Genomic DNA, 6,771 nt, shown 5'->3' with positions numbered 1-6,771 from the left:
AAGGGTTGATAAGTGGAGGTACAGCATTGACTAGATCTTCGTAGGTTAGTCTTTTTTTTGAGATAAAAGGGTTGATAAGTGGAGGTATAGCAGTGGTTGAATATCTGTAGGTTAATCTTTTTTTTTTTGAGATAAGAAGGGTTAATAAATGGAGGTACAGCAGTGGTTAGTCTTTTTTTTTTTAGGTCTTTTGTTGGAGAGCTGAAGAGAACATCAATCAATAGATCATCAATAGATGGAAAGACAGCGGATGTACAGAAGGGCAAATTAGTGATTTAATTTCCTATTTCTCTAAACTTTTTGAATATATCCTCAACAAAAAGATTCTTAAACACTTCAATACCATGACGCGTGTTCATATTCATTCTACTTACTGTCTGGTAATTTTATAAAGCTTCAGGAAATTATGTTGGGATGAAAATAGTGAAGACTGTGACCATTAATCTTCTGACCTCCATAGACCTTTCCTTGTGTCAATAAAATCGTCTAATCACACCCCAAAATCAAAGTAAAAATTGAGTCTCAGTATTGAAGGGAGTTAAACATCTATCACTTCATAATCTGGTCAGCAATATAAGTCCCGTCGTGGTGACTTTTTGTTAGTCTTGGTCATCCTCTTTATTTATTTATTTTTTTTGTTAGGGCGTTGTAATGACTTTCTTTATTTAGTCTTGGTCATCCTTGTTTAAAAATATTTAGAGATTTATAGCTGTTGTCTTAGAAATATCAAAAGCATATGAGCTTGTGCACAAAGTTTTTATTTTCAAACTACCTCCTACGACTTCTATCCATCTCTCTGTAACCTCATGTAACTTTCCCTTTCTGAGCGTTCTATTGCTGTAGTGGTAGACGGTCACTGTTCTCCTTACTTTATTAACCGTGACATTCCTCCTGCAATGTACTCTCTTCCTATTATTCATCAATGATCTAAACCAAACCTGTTGTCCTTCTTATCCACTCCTCGGACGATACCACCACGCACTTCTTCACGTCTTTTCATTCATACACTTCCAGCCCTTTAGTAATTAAACAGTTCACGCATGGAAAACAAACAACACCTGAATTCTGATCTCTCTGAAATTTTGAGTGAGGCAGAGCGAACTTATTGTTGTACAGTACCCTAAAAAGCTCAATTTCTCCATCCATCAGCTATACACAGTCTTCCAGGTAATTATCCCCCCTCCTTGCTTCAACTGTCCCTATTTCCACCAATGGATATATCTTTTGTTCATCGTTTATTCAACTAAACTAGATGGTTCACATTTCATCTCTAGATAAAAAAAAAAAAAGAGATGCTATGAAGCTAGTCGTTCTGAGTCGTCTCTGTCAATTTTCTCACAAGTAGTAGGGGAAAGAAGAAGAGATGAGCTATGATATGGATGGAAAGAAAGAAGCACTAAACACCAAAAAAGAAAATAACGAATAAAGTGAATGGGATGGAGAAAAAAAAATGAAAGAAAAGATAAACTGGAAATAAAAGAAAATCGTGAAAAAAATAGCATAATAAGAGCGAAGAAGTAATAGCAATGGAAAGAAGTCAGAGAGAGAGAGAGAGAGAGAGAGAGAGAGAGAGAGAGAGAGAGAGAGAGAGAGAGACACGGAGGGAAGGAGGGAGGGAGGGACGAAAGAGACCAAAAATAACATAAATTGAAAGAAGAAAAACAAGAGAGAGAATACAAGAAGAGATGCAGAAATACACCGAGGGTAGGAGAGACGAAGAAAAGCGACCAGAAATAACGAAAATTCACCCTTTCCCAACACACACAAAAAAAAAAAAAAAAAAAAAAAAAAAAAAAAAAAAAAATAGAAGAGGAAAGGAGACACACACACTGAGAGAGAGAGAGAGAGAGAGAGAGAGAGAGAGAGAGAGAGAGAGAGAGAGAGAGCTTTACTCCGGCCGGCGGCGCTGCAGGGGATCAGACGGCCATCATGAAACTCATATAATATCTGCGTCCCGGCAATTGGCTAACAAGGGCGTTCTCCGGACAAGCGGCTTGGTGCTCGTTCATAATTGATCCCATGCCATTGCCCGGAACAGTACGACCTACCCCTCCTCACCCCTACCTCCGCCCCGCCCCCCTGCCAACACCCCCATCCCAGCAACCCCCTCAAGCATCACCACTACCCCAAGAGAGAGAGAGAGAGAGAGAGAGAGAGAGAGAATTTTGTTTTTCAATCATTGTGTTTTCTCTAAAGTCGTGGTCTCCTCCTCCTCCTCCTCCTCCTCCTCCTCCTCCTCCTCCTCCTCCTCCTCCTCCTCCTCCTCCTCCTCCTCCTCCTCCTCCTCCTCCTCCTCCCTCCTCCTCCTCCTCCTCCTCTCACTAACTTCTCCTTTTTCCTTTTTCTAGTTATAATTTCATCTTCGCTGTTTCTTCCGTCTTTCCTTCCTTCTTCCCTCCCTCCCTCCCTCCCTCCCTCCCTCCCTCCCTCCCTCCTATTATCACCTGTACTTTTTCTTTTCTTTTTTTTTTTTTTTTGTCTGTGTACGTGTCTTTCTATCTGTCAGTCCATCAATTTGTGTGTCTGTCTATATCATGTCTACTCGTTACTTTGTCTTTATGTCTGTCTGTCTGTCTGTCTGTGTCTCAAAGCAGTATAAGCAAGAGAGAGAGAGAGAGAGAGAGAGAGAGAGAGAGAGAGAGAGAGAGGGGGTGTGGCGACGTGACATTTGAAGGCTATAGTTACAGTCTCTCTCTCTCTCTCTCTCTCTCTCTCTCTCTCTCTCTCTCGTCATCTACCTTCCCTTCCTTTTCTTTAATCCTCTTCACACGTGTCCCATCTCTTCATTCCCTTCCTTCCCTTTGCTTTTCTTCATTCTTTCCCTCAATTTCCTTTCTTTTCTTCCTTTTCCATCTCTTCAATATCTCTTTTTATTCCTTTTATTTAATTTTCCTTTCTCATAATTATTCTCTGACTTCATTTTCTTTTCTTTATTTCCTTCCCTTATTTTCTATTTCTTTTCCGTCTGTTCTAACTCCTCTTCCCATTTCTCTATCTCGTTATTTCCTTTCTCTTTCCATATTTTTACGTGCCCTTCCCTTCCTTCTGTTCATTATCTTCTTTTCTCATCTTCCCTTCCTTTTCTCTCTCTTTTCTTCTCACTGTTCTTTTCGTTCTTTTCCCTCCCATCTCTTCCCTTTCCTTTCTCCTCCAGGTTGTTTAAGGATATTTTGCCTCATCACATTTCCCTGCCCCATCTGCCCATCTTTTCAGGCCTTTCCCTCTCTCCCTCCCTTTCTCTCTCCCTCCCTCCTGTATCTCCACCTCCTCCATCTCTTGTCTCGTGCTTCCCAATGACTAGTGAAGCTTAAACACGTATTCAAAAACAACTTTCTCAACACGACTTTTTTTTTTTAAGGCCACAAAAACGACTTGCTGGTTTTTCAAGACAGTTTCTCCTTAAAATAAATTAGAAATCTTGCTTATCCATCATTAAATCCATGAAGATATCCTTAGAAACAAGAGTGTCTTCAGCTAGAGCCTTTGAAATGTAGTGATAGCGAGAGAGCAAAGCGTTTCAGAATTCGAGTCTTGTTGTTGTTGTGGTGGTGGTGGTGGTGGTAGTGTCATTGTATGTATATTTTTTTATTTATTTATTTTTTTTTTTTGCTTTTATTGATGTGACGTGTGTGTGTGTGTGTGTGTGTGTGTGTGTGTGTGTGTGTGCTTCTGTTTCTCTTGTTCTTCTTCTTGCTGTTCTTTGTCTTCTCTCTTCTTGTTCTTGTTCGTGTTCTTGTTCTTGTTCTTGCTTTTGTCTTTGGTATTCTTTTTTTTTTTTTTTTGTTCGTTGTCTTCTTTTTCCTTTTTTTTTTTGTTCTTGTTTTCTTGTACTTTTTCGTGTCCTTCTCCTCCTCTTCCTCCTCTTCCTCCTTCTTCCTCCTCTTCCTCCTCCTCCTCCTCCTCCTCCTCCTCCTCCTCCTCGTCTTCCTCCTGTTATAAAAATGTATCTTATGTTTCTTAACCTTCAAAAAAAAAAAAAAAAATCTACCACTCTATTCTCTTTCATCTTAACTGTTGGTTGTATTATTATCACCGTCTTCCTGTCCATGGTGTGTCTCCTGAAGGTGTGGGAAGGAGGGAGGTGAGGGAAGGAGCTAAGCGTGGGTGGCTGAGTGTGGAGGATGGGCGGGGCAGGAAGGTGTCTGGGAGGGAGTGGAATGTCAGTGTTTGATGGGCAGGTGGATGGGTGGAGGAGGGTTATCATTAGTAACCGGAAATGTTGACTTGGGTAGCAAAATTAACTCCTTCAGTATTGGAACGCATTTTTACCTTGAGTTTTGGGTGTGATTAGACGATTTTATTTACATTTGGATGGGTCTCTGGAGGTTAGAAGATTAATGGCCCGAGTCTTCACTTTTTTAATCCCCACATAGGTTTCTAAAGTTGTATAAAAGCGCCAAATAGTAAGCAGAATAGATAAGAAAGCGTGCCACTGTACTGAAGGGATTAATAAGAAAGAATGTAGAAGTAGATAAATATGTACATTAATAAAAATAAAAAGAATAATGCAAGAATAAGAAAAAAGACATTAATGAACACAGAATTGAAAATGAATGATAAATTAATTGATTGGCAGATTTGGTGAATAGATAAATAAATGAATGTAAGAAATTAAGAGAGATCAGCTGAAAGGAACTACGGTAAATCCATCAATCAAACAGCACAAAGTCACTTCTTAACCTTAATTACCTTCCCTGCCTAATATTTGATTCCCTGCCTAATATTTAATTTAATGCCATTCGCTTTCGAGGTAACAGATCTTCAGGTGATGAAAAGAAAGAAGCAAGGGTAATCAATAGAAGATGGTAAGGAAGTATATCCACAGAGGCTCTTGTATAGCTCCTGTAATGCTAAGCGTCTGTATACAATAATAATGATGTTAATAATAATAATAATAATCGTAATAATAATAATAGTAATAATAATAATAATAAAAAAAAAAATAATAATAATAATAATAATAATAATAATAATAATAATAATAATAATGTGTTTACAGTCACGAGTTCTAAAGGTGAATCATGTAAGTTTGGGAAGTCAGTGAAGGATGATTGAAGTTGAAAAATGCACCAATAAAATCGAGAACTCTGTGTTTGGAGTAACAAACTGGTACTGCTACTACTGCTACTGCTACTACTACTACTACTACTACTACTACTACTACTACTACTACTACTACTACTACTACTACTGCTACTGCTACTTCTACTGCTACTACTACTACTTTCTTCATAATCATTTTCATCTTATGCATCTTCCTTTTATTTTCTTTCCTTCCTCTTCTTTTTTTTCTTTCTTTCTATCTATCTATCTATCTATCTATCTATCTATCTATCTATCTATCTATTTTTCTTTCTTTCTTTCTTTCTTTCTTTCTTTCTTTCTTTCTTCCTTCCTTCCTTGCTTTTTTTTTTTTTTTTTTTTCTTTTCTTCCTTATTTTATTCTTGTTCTTCTTTACTTTAGATATATAAAGTTATACAGCTAAGACCACGAAACACACACACACACACACACACACACACACACACACACACACACACACACACACACCGTGTGTGTAGTGTAGTGGTTAGCACGCTCGACTCACAATCGAGAGGGCCGGGTTCGAATCCCGGCGCAGCGAGGAAAATGGGCAAGCCTCTTAATGTGAGGCCCCTGTTCACCTAGCAGTAAATAGGTACGGGATGTAACTCGAGGGGTTGTGGCCTCGCTTTCCCGGTGTGTGGAGTGTGTTGTGGATTCAGTCCTACCCGAAGATCGGTCTATGAGCTCTGAGCTCGCTCCGTAATGGGTAACACTGGCTGGGTGACCAGCAGGCGACCGAGGTGAATTACACACACACACACACACACACACACACACACACACACACAGAGCGCTGGCTTCACAAGCCAGAGGACCGGGGTTCGATTCCCCGGCCGGGTGGAGATATTTGGGAGTGTCTCCTTTCACGTGTAGCCCCTGTTCACCTAGCAGTGAGTAGGTACGGGATGTAAATCGAGGAGTTGTGACCTTGTTGTCCCGGTGTGTGGTGTGTGCCTGGTCTCAGGCCTATCCGAAGATCGGAAATAATGAGCTCTGAGCTCGTTCCGTAGGGTAACGTCTGGCTGCCTCGTCAGAGACTGCAACAGATCAAACAGTGAAAACACACACACACACACACACACACACACACACACACTTCCTCACTCACTGATCCGAGTCGGTGTCGAGGCTTCGTTCCGTTCGGTGGAGGAGGCGGCAAGGACGGTGGTGGTGGTGGTGGCGGCGTTGGCGGTGGTTCGGTCTGCGGCAGGAAAACGGAGGATCAATAATGAAGTGGGAGATAAAAGTTTGGCTGGTGGTCCGTTCCTCCCTCGCCTCCACCCAGGTGTTGACATTCACGGCGCCGCTCTGTTTATACTCGTCGTCATGGCAACCACACCCTCGTCCTGATCCTTGCATTCGCACTTGGCTTTGACTTAGATTTATTAACTTTCACTGCCCAGTCTTCCGTTATTTTTGCTGATTTGTGTTTATTTATCCTTTTTGACCCCAGGGAAATGAATTTAGGGTGTAGGTGGGAAGCGATGTACGTGAAGGGTGTAGTTGATGTGCATGTAGGAAGGCACGAACAGGGTGTTACCGAGATGGGTTTGAAAGGGCAAGAGAGTAACAGTGATAGATACATATACTTCTTTTCTCTGTTGCAATTGTACTTCCTAGCGAGCCAGACCAGTTCCCGCCACCACACGTCTCTCCGAGGCTGCTAGGAGTTGTGTATGGGCCTT

Source organism: Portunus trituberculatus, chromosome 37, assembly GCF_017591435.1.
Source record: "Portunus trituberculatus isolate SZX2019 chromosome 37, ASM1759143v1, whole genome shotgun sequence".
Classification (NCBI taxonomy): domain Eukaryota; kingdom Metazoa; phylum Arthropoda; class Malacostraca; order Decapoda; family Portunidae; genus Portunus; species Portunus trituberculatus.
The sequence above is the reverse complement of the archived record's forward strand: the minus strand, read 5'-3'. Positions refer to the sequence as shown.